A 19,067-nucleotide genomic window follows, 5' to 3' on the forward strand; every position below is an offset into this window, starting at 1 on the left:
CCAATGATGGTTCTGCTGCCCACACGTCCGGTATGTTAATCAGCCACATGCTAGGAGAAGAATTTGAGACTTTTTTTTCTTCTTTCTTTTTTTTGCCTCAAAGGATTGACTTAACATCACGAGCAGATTAGACTATGTGGGATGACAAAGGATGTTTTGCTGATTTATGAAATTATTCACATGGAAAGTTCCACAAAGTTAATTTCACATTTACTAAGTCGCCGTTATTGAAAAGAACCAAGTTACGTTAAATAAGGCCTCTCAGAAAAGTGGGAAGTTACAGAGAATGGTACATATTCACCCATACCCCTTAAAACAGTGGTTCTCAATCAGGGGTGATTTTGTGCCCCAGGGCACATCTGGCAACAACTGGAGATATTTTTGACTGTCACAGCTTGGGGTGGGAGAGCATGCTACTGGCATCTGGACTGGGTAGAGGCCGGGGATAGTGATGAACGCTCCACAACACACAGGACAGTCCTCCGTGACAAGGTATTATTCAGCCCACAACATCAGTAGCACTCAGGCTGAGAATCCCCGCCTTATAATAACGAGCATGTGTAGACAGGTAAAGAAGTAAGTATTCTGTTTGGCAAACGATTAACCTTTAAACACCAGAGCAAGTGAAGGGTCAGGCTGACAGGTAGCTCAGGCAGAGCTGCTATCTGACTCGTCACCACACTGCGGTAAAAAGCATGGAAGGCTCTAGACTTTCACGGAGCACACAGGATTGCCAGGACCCTTGCCAAGGGTGGCTCAACGAGGAAGTGGTGGCAGAATTTCAGGAGCACCAGGAAGGGCACTTTGCCTCCCCGATTACCTCCAATACCCCACTTGTCTGTGTTTGAAATCCTCTCATGGTGGACAAAACCTTCCATTCCGTAATGAGGCTTCAAGTGCAAAGACCCCCAGAAAAGGGAACAGGGGCCTACATTCATATTCAAGAGAAAGTGACTGATGACCGATTGTTTTTCCCCTGAGTTTTCATACAGTGAAAGGTTCTGAGCATCTCAAAGTGGTGCACGCAGAGGAAGAGAGGTCAGGCCCCGATGAGGGGGGGAAAGGGTGAAGAGATGGGCAATACAGCGTTAGGAGAGAAATGTCATCTACAGACCATGCCCAAGCCTGCAGGGAGGCAGGGATGCAGAGAGAAAAAAAGAAGTCACATTCTTAGCCTTGAAGATTACAATCAAGTTCAGCTCAGGTGAAAAAACTCCAGGAATGCTGGAAAGAATATGGCAGGGATGCAACGTGGTCCCTGCAGCAAACAGCAGACAAAGGTCCTCACCAGCCCTGGGATCACGGTGAAGCCCAAACTGTGCCGGGCAAAGCCCCCCTGCCACTGCACCCCTGACAGCCTAGCAAAGTCATGGGCATAGTGAAACACTCAGGCAGCAATTCTTTGAACGCGTGGAAACTATTCTAGAGGAAGAGCTATCAAATTCCTGGTTTGTTTTCCTTCACACCTTTGCTTACACAATTTTTCTCAATTTGGGAGGAAGCCTTGGTTTGAAGTCTTCTCTGCCCATGGGAGTCCTATGCCATCTCACAAGGCCAGTTTATGTTAATTCTGTACATTCCTGATTTCAGCCTCTGTGGGTGTCTCCTCTGCTCTTAAGTATAGGGTCTCCAAGTCCTTCACCTCACGTTTACCCTATCTCCTGAGTCTTTTATAATGGGCCTAATTCCAGGAAGGATTTGAGGGGGGCCTTCAAGTTCATAACAAAAAATAAGACAATGTCATTTAAAAAGAATGTAAGAGGGAAGCAAGCTGGGGATAATTTGAGAAGAAAAAGATCACTGTACCAAGAAGCTGGGATAAAGCAGTTACCAGGAATTACTGGAGGCCAAGGTAAAAAGATATAAAACACACGGGACATAGAGAAGGCTCTCACTGAGAAGAGGAAAGCCACAATTCCATGAGTGCAGGATTTTCTTGGCCAAATTCTCGGAGGAATATGCTCCTGGCTTTTCAAGTCTGCTCTGCAAACAGTCATTTTTCGTGCTGATCTGTGAGATCCTTCAGGGCAAAATACATCATAGATTATATTTCCCTGATAACAGCCTATATTAAACATAAGTGCTCAAATATTTGCTAATAGACTAATGACCCACAGGTTGCTTGCCAATCTGGATATTCCAGTGTCTCAGGATCCCAAAATGATCAGAGTAAATAAGAGTCATTGAATCTCTTAGCAGGAAGGACCACTTGATTCTTCTACTGAGACTCTAGCCCCCAAATGATGGGATTTTAAAAATAGGGTCACCTCACCTGCTGTCACCAGTTTGAAACTAGGGGCTGGAGGTCCATGCAGGCCCTATTTCGTGCCCCACCCCACCCCCTTCATGGTTTAGTTGATTGTCCTTTTGCCTGTCTTTCTGTCCACACCACAGATTCTCATATCCCCTGTAGTGTCAGGGCTTTGCCCTATTAACCTTTCATTCACGGCAGTAACTAGCATGGTGCTTTGCACAAAGGAACTCTTTTTTTTTTCTTTGCAGTGTAAGGAAAGTGAATTGGAAAGGGGTCCCAGAGTAGGCCTTTTCATTATTCTGCCCTGCTCCCTTCTGACCTCTCCAGCTACAGTATAGAACACCAGCGCTTCCTACACCGCGTGACAAGCAGTTCAGAAAGGTTAAAATGCATGTTACTAAAGGAACTGAAGACTCAAGGGTCCAAAGACACATTCTCTCCCCCTTGTTTCCACATACCCCCCAAAAGTAGGCTGGGCAATCCTTCAGAAACACAAGCGCGCACACACGATAACAAAAAACCTTTGCACACAGAAGGTGCTCAGTAAATACCTATTAAAATAAGGTCACAGCACGACTACTTTGAATACAGGAAGCACTCAAAAAATATCTACTAAATTGAAAAGTTTGTAACACATCTACTTAGTACGTAGTAGATGCTCAATAAATATCTTAAATTAGGACTATCGCAGGACTTGTCTTGCACATAGTAGGCCCCCTGTAAATCGAGTAGTAGTAGACGCCCGCTCAGAGAACCCGGGCAGAGGCGACATCAGTCAAATCCCAGGCAGAGATCCATGAATGGAAATGCGCGTCTCGAGGTAGCGCTTTCGAGAGAGCCGGAGAGGCGCGTGACAGTGCGCGGCCGCGGCGCACAGCGCGCTTTTTCCGGAGCAGCGGACTCACCGCCCGCACCCCGGCACTGATTAGCGATCGGGACCCGTTCTCCACCCAGGCGCGGGAAACGGCCGCCGCCTCCAAATATCACTTCGGGGCTGCACCTGGAGCTCCCGCAACGGCCACCTCCCGGGGGCATCCGCCCACTCTGGCTTCTCCTCGGATTCTGGAGAGTTGCGGGCAGAACAAAAGCAAACGCCAGCTAGGCTTCCGATTGCTTTTCCGATGGAGAGCAGCCCGGGAAGAGGCTGGGGAAGGCGGCCCGGGACTGGGCTGCGGGGTCAAACCCGATCCGCTGCGCCCTCCCCAGCAGATTCAGGCTCGGGATTGCAGAGCCGGGGAAAGCAGCGGGGCTCCCTCCCTCCCTCCCCGCCCTCCCCGGCGCCCCAAGCCCCCGCCCTGGGGCCGCGGCGGCGGGGGCGCTATATTAACCCCTGAAGGTAGCGCGAAGGAGGCTGGAGAAAAAGATGCTAGGGGACTGGGGCAGACCCCACAACCGAGATCCGAATTTGAACTCGCAGTGCGAACAGCCCCTCGGCGCCCCCAAATGCGCCGAACTGCACGCGGGGGTGGGGTCCCCTCAACGGCGCCGGGTCCCTAAAGCCTCCTCCCCTACACACCCCCCGGGGATGCCCAGGGGCAACCTTCCCATCCGAACCACAGTTCCAGTGACAGCCCCACGCGCGGTTGACCCAGGAAGGGGTCCTAAGGGGCGGCCGCGTCGGTCTCGCGGGAGACTCCCCCCGCTCGGAAACTCGCTAGTTTGGTATTTGCTTGGTTTTCCGTTTGGGTTGTTGTTGTTTTTTTGTTTGTTTGTTTTTTAAGGTGAGGCGGGGGTGCAGAGATAGCGGGGAAGTAGCATTTCTTCCTTTCGCCCGGCTTCTCTGGAGCCCGCTGAACTCCGAGAGAGGCAGGCAGCAGGAGAAGAAAGAAAGCGGAGGGGGAGCCACTTACCCAAAGCAGAGCCCGAAAGCGCGGCGGCCCGGGCGCGAGCGGCGCCTTTGTCTGCGGTCGCGGCGCCGGCGCGCTTGGCCAGGCCGGTCCCAGCCCCGGCGCGCTGCGAGCTCCCGCGGCCGCCCGGACAGGCCGGCTTGCCGCTCCAGCTCCCGCTCCCGCTCCGGCTCCGGGTCCGCTCTGGCCCCCGCCCGCACCGCCCCGCGTTCGCCGCCGCCGCGGCTCCGCCCCGAGCCGGGCCCCGCCCCCGGGCCGCTGGGCCCCCACCTGCTGCAGCGGCGGGCGCCGGGGAGCCCGGCCAGTACCGCCAGAGGCGGCCGCCTCCCCCGCGCGCCCGGCTCCCGCCTCCCCAGCCGCCCGGCCGGGCGCGCGCGGGGCAGACGGCTCTTCTCCCACGCAGACCCCGCGGAGGCAACCTCACCTGAGAGGCCGGCGCCGGCGTTTTCCGAGTGGAGCCGCAGTCCCGGGGTAGCCCGGCCTTCCTGCCTGGGCGCTCGTTCTCAGGAGTCCTCCATCACCTTAGAAGCCCGTCCTCACTTTTGCCCGGGGGAGGGGACCCGTCGGGCTCTGCCCGGGAGGGAGGGGGCAGCGGGAAGCGTGGTCCTCCCGAAACCGGGCCTCCCAGCCGGGTCAGTCCCGCGTCGCTGCAGCGGCCCGGTGGGGGCGGGGGGGTTGTGCGAGGGGAGAAGGAGCGGGCGGCGATGGGGTGGCCGGTTTGGAGCCGTGCGGTCGCCCGCCGTCGCCCGGCAAAGGGAGACCCGGATGGGCAGGAGAAGGACCCTCGCGGAGAGTCGAGGGGGCGCAGGGTGCCCGTGCACAGGTCCAGAGCCTGCCCTGGATTCAGAGCGGGCCACCAGGGCTGTGAACCTGTGCTCACTTGCAGGGCCTGGGTAAAAGTAAGAGAAGGGAACCATACTTTGGAAACCAGGGAAGAGGAAAGGAGAAGCCACCAGACCCATACATAACACTGGTAATAACTGGTGTTTAGGTGGCGCCTTCCAGCAAATCCAAAGTGGTCCGTACCAATTAGGTGCGTCACTTAATGCATTCGCCCCATTGGAATGGCTGAGAAGCCACTTTTCTAGGCAGAGAAAAATATGATAACCTAAATAGTGTATAACGAGGTCACTAGCGGCTTTAGCTGCCCACGAGCCCTCCCTTCTGCCAACTGCCAAAGCATTCTGAGCAAGAATCTTACTTTGACACTAAATAGGGTCCGCCGTATCCTATGGTTATTTCTGCTTCACCCCCCCCCCATTTCTGCCTCCAGGTCCTAGGGCTGTTCCAGGTGTGTTATAGGCGCCCAATAACTGTTGAAAGCATTAATGTGTGAGTCATGTCACTGTGCTAATTGTAACGTGGGCAAAACGAGGATTTTAAATTGTGGGATCATATCGGAAAATGCATCAAGTGGGTAGAACAGTGATGGCCATATGAAGGGTAATAAATGTTAGCTCTGATTATTATGTAGAGAGAAATGCTATTAATTATAGGTATGCAAGTAATAGGTTAAGGTTACATACTGAATTCAAGACAAAGAGGGCAGTTATCTGGACTTTCATTAACCTAAAAGAACAGGTAAGAATAAGGAGAGAGTGTGTAACAAGTAAATGTGTGTGCATCTCTGGTAACTTTCCTGTGTACCCTTCCCAAAGAGAACATTTTAACATTTGCTTCTTTAATTTTCATCACAAATAGGTATTATCAATTCAGTGGGTATGCATAAATATGAAATACTCTGTTACTTTATTCATTTTTTTAACATCTTTTTCCAGGAAGGAAGAATAAGAAGCCCCAAGGATTCTCCTTTTGTCCAAAAAAGCCAGAAAGGCAAACGTCCCACCACAACATTAAGCCCACTAGGCTGAGAGTCTGGTAGGTCTGAATAAAGAGACTGACTCAGGACAACACCAAGAAAGCTCCTAGTCTCCCTCCTGGGTGTTTTAGATCAGTGTCTTGGGTCTGTGAAACTGCTCTTGGGAGCAATGTGCTTGTCCACGTGAGATAATTTATCTCTTCCATTTGGCAACTGGGAAAATGTAATTTTCTCCGTGTGATGAGCATGAGTGAATGGCTCATGCATAGTGAATGGCTGTCCTCCAAATTGTGGGACGAGGGTGTAAAATATGCATTTTAATATCGGAGTCCATTACCGCACAATGCCAGCGGAATGAATAGGAACTGGGATATTTTATCTAGACACCCTCCGTCACATCAGTATCACATGGGGTTCTTCTCCTGTGGATGCTGTTATTAGGAAACAGTTTATTCCTTATTTTTAGCCCCACAGAAGACTCCCAAAGAAACAGCTGGCCTAGATGGGGTAAGTAGAAAATAACCACACAGAACCCAGGGGGTGGGAAGGTCACCAGGTTGCTTTAGGACATCTTTTCTTCGGGGGAAAAATATACCAGCATTTCCCCCACTGGCTTTGAGTAGATACCCATAAGCTGTAACTGGGTGGCTCGGCCAGGGGTGCCGATGTCTGCAGTGGTCCTGGAGGACACAGGGGCGGGGAGTTGCTGCATTGAGCAGGAAAATGCCATGCCGCCTAACTTTGGGTATTTGGATATGATGTTTTTGAAATATTGTTTCTATAGATGGAATACTGTGTCTTTCCCCCATGCATTTGTTGAAACCTAATCCCCCGTGTGTTGGTATTTGGGGTGGGGCCTTGGGGAAGTGGTGAAGTCAGAAGGGTGGAGCCCTCAGGAATGGGATTTCTGCCTTGGTAAAGGAGACCCCACAGAACTCCCCTCACTCCTTCTGTCCTGTGAGGACACAGTGAGAAGACAGGAATCTGTGAGCCCGGAAGTGGGCCCTCACCAGATACCAAATCTGCCTGCACCTTGATCTCGGACTTCCCAGCCTCCAGAACTGGGAGAGGTTAAGTTTTGCTGTTTATAAGCCACCCAGTCTCTGGTATTCTGTTATAGCCGCTGGAATGGACGAAGACAACAGAGTAACCGTTCTCGGGAAGGCCTAGTAGCTAAAAGGAGGTAACAAATAACTGTTTTTCTCCAGAGAACTACCAACAGGACTTTTTTATTGTGATATAGTAAGAAATATATTTGCTCTTGGCTCCTGGTTCCTGGCACAGAACTCATCAAACCCTCGGAATTTCCTGAGTGATTGGAATGTCTTTTGTCATTCATAACGCTACCCTTTTGAGTTTATTCTAATGAGATGACTTAGGGTGGGCCCCACCTATAGCCTCGGGATGAAGCTGGTCACCGGGAAAACCAAGTGGTTAGAGGTTTGGAACTTTCAGCCCCACCTACCAACCCTGGACAGATGAAACTCTGTTCCTGAACAGCAAGATTCGATGAGCTGCCGGGTTGGTGAACACATCGCTTTGCTGGGAGGATGGTGAACTCCAGTTCCATGAGGACAGAAGCTCCTACGTTGGGATCTTCTGGCTCTAGCTCTGTGTCTCTCTTCCTCTGACTGTTCATCTGTGACCTTTATAGTATTTTTATAATATCTTTTAAGATTATTTATTTGAGAGAGAGAGCACACGTGCGCATGAAAGTAGGGGAGGGAGGGGAAGAGGGAGAGAAGCAGATTCCCCGCTGAGCACGGAGCCTGACGCGCAGTCTGGTGCGGGGCTGGATCTCATGACGCTGAGATCATGACCTGAGCCTAAGTCAGGAGTTGGCCGCTTCACCGACTGACCTGCCCGGGCACCTCTATAATATCTTTTTAATAAACTGATAAGCATAAGTGTTTCTTTGAGTTCTGTGAGCCACTCTAGCAAATTAATGGAACCCAGGGCAGGGGTTGTGGAAATCTGAAGTGGGCAGGAGGGTACAGTTTTGTGCGAATAAGCCGTTAACCTGAGGAACCTGATACTATCTCTATATGTAGTGTTGGAATTGAATTGAATTGTAGGAAAACCAGTCAGCGTCCGCTGAGAATTGAATTGCTTGGTGGCATTGGGAAAAACACGTAGTGGATTTGCGAATTGTTCATACCTGTTTCCCAGTTTGGTTTTGTCTTCCAGAAGTAGATCTATTTATGATTATTATAGTTATGCCTGATTTATACCCTGTCAATTACAGAAAGGGACATGAGGCCCTTCGAAATATTAAAAAACATGTGAAGCTATAAAGCACTCTTCCAAGTTTTGGTACATCAGTCTTGGTTTACGGTTATTACGAGTAGTTTATTAAATACGATGGCTGCTGTCCAATTCTGGCCAACATGAGGAGAGCCCCCACACATTATTGGCAGATGGGGTTGATAATAATAGACTTCCACGTAGCTTTTACAGAGTTGCTTTCCCCTGACTATAAAGGAACCTGGCGGACAAAAAAATAAAAAATAATGTTTTAATTAAGATGTGCACACAGCCTGTGATGGATGGAGTTGGCGCCAGAACCACTTAGAAAATTCAGTTGAGAAGGGTCAGAGTTTTGATTATGCTTTCTTGAGTCGTCAAGAGGGAAGAGCTGCCAAAAAGACCGTGCAGTGACAGTGCAGTATGATAAAAGAGCCGTGAACTGAGAGTTCGTCCTGCCACTAAGCTGTGTAACGCTGGACAAGGCTTTGCCCTCTCTCGGTGGTACTTTTCTCATCTGTACAATGAGAGGACTCACCTACCATATCAGATACTTCTCGTGCACCACCTCGGATCCCTGCGGGTCTCTCCTTATTTTTGGCTGGCCACCTAAGAGGCTGTCTGTGCTCAGGGACCTGGGATCGCTCCTTACCTCCTTGCCTCTGGGCTGTGTGATGCTGCCAGACGCAGTGGGCACCCTGGCATGAAACGGGCAGGGGAGTTAAGGCCCACTGGGGGAAGTTCTCAGCAATGGGTTCCAGGAGCCAGCAGATAAACTCTTTTCACCCTCTCCAGAGTGCAACAGCTCATGTGGCCACTCAGAAGAGGATCCAACAAGATCGGGCAATCCGTGGTGCTGGATCGTGAAAGTGCTTGCTTCTTTTCTCTCTCCTTCCCTGCCCTGCTCCCTTTCTCTTCTCACTTCTGCTCATTGGGCTGGACTGCACTCCTATTTGGTGGGGTGGGGTGGGGAGGACTGTACTTCTTAATAAATAGTGACATAGAAGCTTTTGTCTTGGGATCTGCTTTGGGAATCCCAGGCTGACACCAAGATATACTCTGTTTCTCAGTGTCCTAAAGATTCCCACAGGGGCTTAGCCCCCACTCCCACTTTCTCAGGGAAGGAAGAGGCGGACCACAAGGCAAGGTGGGTTGTTCTGTGTAAAGTTCATTTAAAACAAAAAAATTCTGACGTGAAAACACAATTGAAAGCTCTTAGACCATTTAGTATTGGGACAAATTTGGGAGAGGTCATTACAGATGGGAAAGTGGGTTTCGGTTGGAGGGTTCTGAATGCATTTATAGGGAGAACTGCTGTCTGAAGAATCTAAGGAGGAAAACCGGGGGGAGGCTGGACCCTGGGCTGGAGAGACAAGATTTGAACTCATCATCACAATGTGGGTAGGAGGAGAGTCTGTGTGGTTAAGGTTCCCGGGGAAGCAAGTCCAGTGAGCAGAGGGTCTAGGAGAGAGCCTAAAATCACCAGCTCCAGCAACTCTCTCTCCTGCCCTTGCAAAGCCCTTCTCCACATCTTGCTCTCCCCCTTTGTCCTACTAAAACAACACTGATTTGTTCGGATGGGGGTTTGAGATATCTTGATCTCAGGAGGTTAACACCTTCTCAGGCCTTCAGAGGGTAATCATGACTGACTTGGAAGGCCAATATGTAACCCAGTTCTGACTAATGAAACATAACAGGAAGTCTGCTAAAGAGAGCTCCCTTCCTGAATTAAAAGATTGCAAGGAGGCAGAGGTTACCTTGTTCTTCCTGCCTTGAATGTAGGTGTGATGCCTGGTGCCATAGCAGCCACATTGCGATATTGAAGCAACAAGCATGAGAGGAAGGCTAAGAGACTCTCAAGGATGCTGGCCCTAGTATCCGTGAGCTACTAAGCCAATTTTAGCAGCTAGACATTATCCTCTTGTGTGCAAGAAAAATAAGTCCTTATTTATTTCAGTCACTGTCAATAGGGTATTCTGTTACTTGGAGCCAAAATCATTCCTGAGCCCAGGAAGATGTGATAACGAACCAACAAGAGAACCAAGAAGGAAGAAGATTCAGAAGTCATGGAAATAGAATTTTGAGGAGGGGGAGTGGCTGACGGTACAAATGCTGCAGAGGAGTCAAAAGAAAGATGACACTGAAAAACGTGAATGGAATTTTTCAGTAGGAGGTCATTGGTGAGTTCAACGAAAGCCATTCCAGACTTACTGATGGGCCAGAAGCCAGATGTCAGTGGGCTTGAGGAGAGGAGGCATTGAATATAGACAGTTCTTTCAAAAACTTTTGCCTGCATATGTATCAAGAGCCTTCAAATGTTGCTGAGCTCTAACCTACATTCTTTACTTGTAGAGATCTATCCAAAGGAAATAATTAGAGATACTGACAAAGATTTAGGCCCAAGGGCAATAATTCCAGCCTTATCTATAGTAGAGAAATGTTGGCAACAACACAAATACCAAATAATAAGGAAGTTGTTAAATAAATGATGGCATGTCTTCATGATGGAATATGGCTCCAGCCAATATATAGGAGGTTTTGAAAGAATTTTTTTTAATGGCAGGGAATAATGTTCATAATGGATCAATTAAAAAAACAGGCTATAAAAAATAAGGTTATAAATTTATTATATACATTATTTATACACAAAGAAAAAGGAAGGAAAGAAATCCACGCAAATATCCAAAGTTAGGGGTGCCTGGGTGGCTTAGTTGGTTAAGTGCCTTCAGCTCAGGTCGTGATCCCAGGGTCGTGGGGCTCCCTGCCCCTCCCCACACACCCCCTTGTGCTCCCTCTCCCTCTCCCTCTCAAATAAATAAATCTTTTTTAAAAAATCCAGGGGCGCCTGGGTGGCACAGCGGTTAAGCATCTGCCTTCGGCTCAGGGCGTGATCCCGGCGTTGTGGGATCGAGCCCCACATCAGGCTCTTCCGCTATGAGCCTGCTTCTTCCTCTCCCACTCCCCCTGCTTGTGTTCCCTCTCTCACTGGCTGTCTCTATCTCTGTCAAATAAATAAATAAAATCTTTAAAAAAAATAAAAATAAAAATAAAAAATCCAAAGTTATAGGAAAACTTCTTAAATTTCTATTTTTCTTTATGTTTCAAAATTAGCATTTATTATTTTTATAATCAGAAAACTTTATTTTTTAAAAACTAAGAAATTTTCTATGTTTTCATGTTTTCTTCTTAGATCAGGCTGCCAGGAACCTCGGAAGCAAATCCAGTGTTCACTCACAAGTATATTATTCTCCTTTCTTTGCATATTTGTTTTATCCCTTCTGGGGCCCCAGGTCCCCTGTCTACAAAGATAGGAAGAGGCATCTGAATAATTTAGCCCAGCAGGAAGGGTTAAGTCCTACCAATGTGGCCCAAAGCCCCTTTGGCCAAGAGACACGGGTAAGAGCCAGCAGATAGCCCTCATGGCAAGACTCAAATCGGAGACCTTTATGTGCACTGGAAACAATATACAGCAGATGGACAGTTAATGCCCATCTACTCAAACCACATTATATGATACCAGATTGACAAGAGGAGAGGCAAGGTCCTCTCCTTAATGGTACTCAGGTGGCTCCTCTTGTTACAGCTACGACAGCAGCATGCCAGCCAGCCGTGGAGGAGCCTGGTCTCCCAAGAACAGAAAGGTAGGAGGCAGCACTGCAGATGTACCAGGGAGAGGCTGCCTAACCCACGTGCATGTGGTCCTGTTCCCTGCCCACCTTCCCACCTGCCCCCCACAGGTCCAGGCTCTAATGCCTCAGGTTAGGTTATTTAGACCTTATGATGCCCTCGAGACTCATGACCAGTGACAAAAGTTCTTTTCCTCTGGATAGATTTCATTCTAGAACAACGTCTGGCTCTCCTTAAGAACAAATGAGGAACACACTTATTAGGCTGTCAGCCACCCTATATTTAAATCTTAATCTACAGGCACACATGGAGTGTGTCATGATATTCCAGGCAGGGTGGGGTAGGAGCCCAGCGCCGCAGCCTCCCTGCTTCCTCCCTGCTTCCTCCCTCGGCAGACCTTTCCACGTGCAGGTCGCAGGGTAGTTATGAGGGTCAAATGGAATTATCAATACGCAAGCACTTTGTAAACAATGGGAAACCATATGCATGTAAGTCACTGTTAATTATTATTACTCTATGGGGAAGCTAAAGCCTAAAATGGATATTGTGTCCTATTTCACTTTTCTTTTTTTTTTTTAAAGATTTTATTTATTTATTCGACAGAGATAGAGACAGTCAGTGAGAGAGAGAACACAAGCAGGGGGAGTGCAAGAGGAAGAAGCAGGCTCATAGCAGAGGAGCCTGATATGGGGCTCGATCCCATAACGCCGGGATCACGCCCTGAGCCGAAGGCAGACGCCTAACCGCTGTGCCACCCAGGCGCCCCCTATTTCACTTTTCTTGACTTCAAGCCACTGAGAAAATCCTCAAGCAAAGAACTGATCTATAACCTAAATACTGCTTTCAATTTATTTCAGCAAATGGCTTGCCCCGAGATTACCACTTAGAATGGAAATCTCTTATTTGGTCCCTGAAAATCTCTGCTATAGGTCAAAAGAAAGAATAAGAGATAGTGTCTGTACAAAGGAAAGAGAGAGAGCAAATGGGAACATTCAGAGGGAATATCTCTTGCCATAGTTAAGCTGAGGCCCTCAAAATGTGTGTTGAAATAACTCCTTAAATTCCTGTACTGTCTCAGTAATATCATGAACTTTAGGGCTGGTAGGGGCAGCAAGCCCTCAGCTAAGAAGGGCAGGCATGTGGGAGAGAAGGCAGCTCCACTCAGCAGCTGGATATCAGCACCTCTGGGAGGAGAAGCCAGGGAGAGCAAGCCTGGACCTGGAACTCGAAGGCAGCTGCTGTGGGCGGGAACAGCCCCACCGTCCCAGCAGGGCCACTTGTGGTGAAAGAGCAAAGGGGCCCCAAGTGCTGGTTGGACCTGAATGCATCGGGGATGTTCCAAAGCCCTGTGGGTGAGCAACCAGTGCATAAAAGCCTTGTTTGGCGTCAAAATTAATACGTGACAGTGACCTCTGTGTTCGCTACAGTAGTCATCAAGTCTTAAGAGGAGCAAGACTTAGTTGCTCATTTGCTCAGATGCTGTTAACTGGACCTTTCTAGGTACATAGTAAATTCTAGCCTCAGGAGTGAGAGTAATAAAGTGACCTACCGTTCGCAGTTTTCACGCTGAAGAGGGGAGAAGCTAAATTGTTTGACAGCAGAACGATGAGGTCACAAGGCAGTAGGAGACAAGCAATAGGTGAGGTCCCAATAAAGTGCTGGAAGTTGAAAGAGGGGGTGATGCCTTGGAGCTAGAGGTCAGGGGAAGCTTTCATTCAGGATGGGAAGCTGATCTCGATTCATTCAGGATGTGAAGCTGATCTCGAACTTAAAGGATGCGCAGAATTGAGCAGTCCGCAGAGAAACGTTCCAGATTGAGGGAGAGAGGCAACAGTGGGGTAAGCAACAGCAGCAAAGGCAAGGAGGCAGGAATGAATACAGGATGTGGAGGCAGCAAAAGCGTTAGCCCTTCTCTGGTGAAGGCTTTGGTAGGGCAACAGTGGAAATCGAGGTTCGGGAAATAACTTGGGTCTTGATTGCCTCCTGGAAAGGGTTTTGCAATGCAGCTGAGGCTGAGGCTGTGTGTTCCCACAGGTGGAGCGGGCAGAGCGTGGGGCACTGTCGCTCTCTCTGGGCCACAGCATCAACTCTGCAAGCTGCAGGTGCGAAGCCGCTGCTGGGGCAGCCCCGGGAGCAGCAGGCGTGTGTGTGCAGCCCAGAGCAGCAGAAATGGCAAATGCCACACGAACAGAACAACGGTAGGCTGGAACCTGGGGAAGGGAAGGGACTGATAAGACAACGGAACAGTGCTTTCCTGCAGGAGTTGGGTTGAGGAGCGCTGAAATAAGCGATGTGAGAAAATTCTCTTTCTTAACAGACTCCGTACTTGCAAATGCAGCAGACTGGAAACACAATTACAGGTTGAAAGGAAGTGAGGGCAAATTGTTGCCTTCCTTTTCCTGGAAATCCTGTTGTGCGGCCTCCAGTGGTTAGGAAATGGGCAGTGCCAGTGCCAGAGAGATGTTGATTTAAGTGCCATTAACGCTTTTTTTTTTTTCAGAGATAGTTTAATATGCTTATGCTTGGTGTAGGTCCTTGGTCTTCTGTTTACCGCTTAAATCTGGTCTCCTTTGGACAATCACAGGGCTGTTTTATGGTCCTGGGCCAAAGGAGATTTCAAGCTGGTTCTGTTTAGTCCTTCCCAAATACAGGTGCAAACACAGGCATCTTCCCCTTGCACACCACCCCCTCTCTTTCTTGGCAACTGGCTGAAAAGGAGGGAGGTGAGTGCAATCAGGACGGAGCACAGTCTCAGGGCTCAAAGAGGCAGAGAGTACCCCTCCCCCACCTCGCGACCGGTGGGAGAGGGTGTGTGCTGGCTGCTGCCGAAGCCGAAGCCGGGCATCCTTGTGGGGTGGCAGTAGGCAGGTGCCTCCCCCAGCTCCGGCAGGACCGGAGACCCCCCTCAAGAGGCCGTGGCTGTGGGCTCAGTTTCCACGTGCCTCCTGAGCGGTTGATGCCAAGACAGCATTCCTCACCTATCACAGTGAAAAATACCCCAATGTTTGACAAACCCTTGTTGTTGGCAAGGCTACAGGAAAAGTCACTCCCATATTGCTGCGGGAGCACCAGGTGGTCCAAGCTGTAGAAGAAGGGAAGGCAATATCTGCCAAGATTGCACATGCATAGACACTTCGCCCTGGTAATTCCACTTCTAGGAGTTTATCTAAAGCACGTCCTCTACATGTAAGGAACAATGGTTGTCAGAGGGGCTCATGGTAGCCTGCTTTGTGATAGTAAAAGATTGGAAATCACCCACGATTACTCAGAAGGCCCTAGCTAAACGGACTGTGATCCGTCTTCCCAATGGGGAAGCATAAAACTTTAAAAAAGGAAATGAGAGGAAGTTCTAGAAACTAATATGGAAATCTTTTCAAGATGTGTTTATTAAATCAGAAAAGAACGAGGTGCACAGCAGGGTAGAGCGTCTCCATTTCCAAGAATAATCTTATAGATACAGTAACTCCCCGTTTTAGTATCAGAGACACAACTAGAAACAAAGACATTTTTCAATCCATACACATGATTGTGTAGATGGAGAATACAAAAGCATCTATGAAAGCTACAAGAAACACTAGGAGTTAATTTAGCAAGGTTGCGGAAGACAAGATTCATAGGAAAACTCAGTTATATTTCCATATAGTAGCAGCAAACAGTTGGAGGGAAAAAATGGCTAAAAACCTACCATTTACAATATCATAAGAACATAAAATAGGGATAAGCTTAACAAAAGATGTCTGTGCCTTTACACTAAAAATCACAAAATACTGCCAAATAAATGGAGAGAGATACCATCTTAAATGACTGGAGGACTCAAGATGGTTAAGATGCCAATTCTCCTTGCTACGTATCCCAGTGTATCACTGTGACGTGAGTGGACAGGTTTGTCTTCATTTTACCTACCTGAGCCTTTCTCCCTACGGCTTGGCTGTGAATTTATGAGACACAGGGGGACAAATCTGAGGGACAGCCTCCTGGAAGACCCAGAATCACCTCTCCCCTTCCATAGCCGGGACATTGTTACTAAGCCAGTTGTCTGCCCGAACTTCACCCCCAGAGAGAGCTCTCTCCCAGGTGACACGTCCATCTCTCAGGCAAAATTTGAGGAAGACCTCCATGGAGTCCACGCCAGAAATGTGTAAAGATAATCTTGACCTGAGTGAACATACCTTTAATGCCAGCCTTTTATTGCTTATGACTGCAGTATATGATTTTGTTCAAGAAGTTTCAAGTTTCTCAAAAGCAGTTAAGTGCATTCTGAGTGGGTCTTCCACCCCCTAGTACAGCACTGTCCAATGGAATTTTCTGCATTGATAGCTATGCTGCCTGATAGAGCAGCCACGAGCCATAAAGCAATTGAACACTTGAGATGTGGCTAGTGTGACTGAAAAACTAAATTTTATTTTAGTTTAGTTTAGTTTTAAGGAGGCTCCATGTCCAACGTAAGGCTTAAACTCACGACCCTGAGATTAAGAGTCGCATGGTCTATCAACTGAGCCAGCCAGCCGCCCTTGAGAAACTAAATTTAAATTGTATTTCATTTTAACTGTCCAAAATTTAAATTTAAAAAGCCACATGTAGCTAGTATCTCCCCTATTAAACAGTGCTAGTCTAGTCCTTAGAAATGCTGAAGAATTCCCTACAAGTCCTAATGCTAATCACCTTCCAGCAACCTATCTCGACTTCCCCTGCACGAATTCTAGAACTGTTGAAGGATACGAAATGCCATCTCATCAGCAAAGTTAAATGTATCTCATGGGCGCAGATGTACTTTGCTCTTTCTTTTGTCCCCTAAATAGTGCCTAGCAGAGGTAGCCCCTTAGTACTTCACAGTTATTATTTATTACAGTAGATAACGTGAAGGAGAAGGGAGAGGAAATTCACAGTCAAAGTAGATCTACTCCACCCTCATCCCCTAGTCACGCGACAGGGACACCACCAGGCCTGAAGAGGCTAACGACACTATTTAGCTTCTCTGGCTTTGCATTTCTTATCAACTGTCACAAACACTCCAAGCCTGTAATCCTTTCAGGCAAAGACGGGGTTAAGATGTTGCAAAATGGCGGGGGTAGGAACCCCAAGAGACCATCCCTCTACAAAAGCAGTGAATAAGCTGGCAAAAGCTGTCAAAATCAATTTTATTGGAACTCTGGAAGCTAGTCAAAGATTTACAGCAACCAGACGAATGCTTAATCAAGAAAAAGGAGACTGATTCTCCGGAGGAAACCTTTGTGGCTTTTAGCTTCTCCTGGCCCCATGCCCGCCTCCCTGGATGGGCAGCAGTCTTGAAAATGGAGCCCACATCGTCAGCGTGGGTTCCTGGTGCCGGAGGAAACGGAGCAGACCTTGATCTCAAAGAATTGTGGTTGTTTGATCCAACCTGTCTGGGGCCTTCCTGAAGAACCCACACAGGGGCTTGCTTTCGTCTTGCCTTTCCCCAAGTGGAGCGGCAGTGACCTGAGGGGCCTTTGTCAGAAACCATGGAGGCACACGACAGACATATCGAAAAGCTTGAGAGGAAAGGATGGGAGTGAGATGCTTTAGGAATAAGGGCTTTGAAGAGCTCCCACATATTCCTAGAAATCTAGAAGACCATGCCCATGCCCAGGGTAGGGTATATGCTCAGAAAAGACCTTAGAAGACTCTTCGCTTTCACCTCTGGCTGACCTTCAGGCTCTGCACGAGCAGGAAGTAAAGGCTAAGGCAGAGTTGGAAACCCCAGCTGAGTGCTGAAGGCGTAGGCCAACACACAACACACACACACCACACACCACACACACCACACACCACACACACCACACACACACACACCACACACCACACACACACACCACACGCACAGACACACACACGCACACACACGTGCGCACACACACGCACACACACGTGCGCACACACACCATCTGCAAAGACATGGGCATTATTCTGTGTTTGGTTCCAGGCATTTCAGGAAATCTTAGTCTGATCACTAGCTATTAGTCAAACAGAGCCTTCAGCGGCCACACATGACAAAGAATCTCTATTTTTAAAACACAGTTCAGAACAGTTGCTAAACAAACAGTAACCACAAGCATCAAAAACAAACCCCCAGGAGGGAGGAGAATCTGATTTCCAGAGTTAGCACATTATAACATTCAAATGTCTTGTTTTCCACAAAAATTCCAAAGCAAACAAATAAACGTGGGGGAAGAGGAAATAGGGAGTGACTGCTTAATGGGTACAGGGTTTCTTTTAGGGATGATGGAATGTTCTGGAATTAGAAAGTGGTGATGGTGGCACAACCTTGAGTCTACACTGGAAACCACTGTATTGTACACGCTGAAATAATGAATTTTATCTCAAAGACAAAGACTCATTACAAAATGGATTTTTAAGTGGCACACGGGGGCTTTGCTTTGATATAGTTTGATGAACTCATTTGCCAACCTTCCCAGAAATTCCTCTTTTGCTCTTCGACACACACCTCAGGAATTCCAGGTCTGCCAGGATCACTGTATAAGCTGGTCTGTCAGTGGAGGGCTATTTTCAGGTGGCGTTCGCCATGGGTCCTGACAGTCATGGGTTCAGGTTGTCACATGAAGTGCGTGGTTGTTTCCACAACCTCCCAAATGCGGTATTTCCAAAACACACCCCTGGTTTCTTGTCCCCCTCCATCATCCTGCATCTGCAAAGGGAATCTCCTCATGCCATTTGGGACCGCTCCCTTACACCTTATCCAGTGAATCCCTGTGTCCGGAGTGTTAACCTCCTACCTGACTTTCAAGTCTACCTACGTCTCCTCATCACCGCTGCTGCAACCCCCGTTCCTGGTCTGTAGTGTTAACAACAGACTCCAGCTGGTCTCTCCCCATGCTCTCTTGACCCCTTTCCGTCTATTTGCCACACTCTACATTTGCATTTTTAGAATGCAAATCTAGGGGCGCCTGGGTTGTTTTGTCAACTGAGCGTCCTACTCTTGGTTTGTGCTCAGGTCATGTTCTTGGGGTCATGGGATTGGGCCCTAACTTAGGCTCCACACTCTGCAGGGAGTCTGCTTGTCCCTCTCCCTCTGCCCCTCCCTTGCTCTCTCTCTCTCTCTCAAATGAATAAATAAAATCTTTATTTTTTTTCAAAGATTTTTAAAATTTATTTATTTGGCAGAGAGAGAGACAGCTGGAGAGGGAACCCAAACAGGGGGAGTGGGAGAGGGAGAAGCAGACTCTGCGCTGAGCAGGGAGCCCGACACGGGGCCTGGAGCCGAAGGCAGACGCTTAACGACTGAGCCATCCAGGGGTCC

General features: G+C 48.5%; 1 protein-coding gene across 1 annotated transcript in view; it reads right to left on the reverse strand.

Moving 5' to 3' along the window:
- The window catches only part of MAPK4 (mitogen-activated protein kinase 4), a 141,898-nt gene extending 137,628 nt beyond the window's left edge, over positions 1–4,270 (reverse strand). Inside the window, exon 1 of the mRNA XM_045790115.2 lies at positions 4,105–4,270. The gene's annotated coding sequence lies outside the window, so the exon portion shown is untranslated. The remainder of the gene's footprint in view (positions 1–4,104) is intronic.
- Between the last annotated feature and the right edge of the window lie 14,797 nt (positions 4,271–19,067).

The sequence above is a fragment of the Ursus americanus genome, chromosome 19, assembly GCF_024610735.1.
Source record: "Ursus americanus isolate L20-20 chromosome 19, mUrsAme1.1.p, whole genome shotgun sequence".
In the NCBI taxonomy this organism is placed as follows: Eukaryota; Metazoa; Chordata; class Mammalia; order Carnivora; family Ursidae; genus Ursus; species Ursus americanus.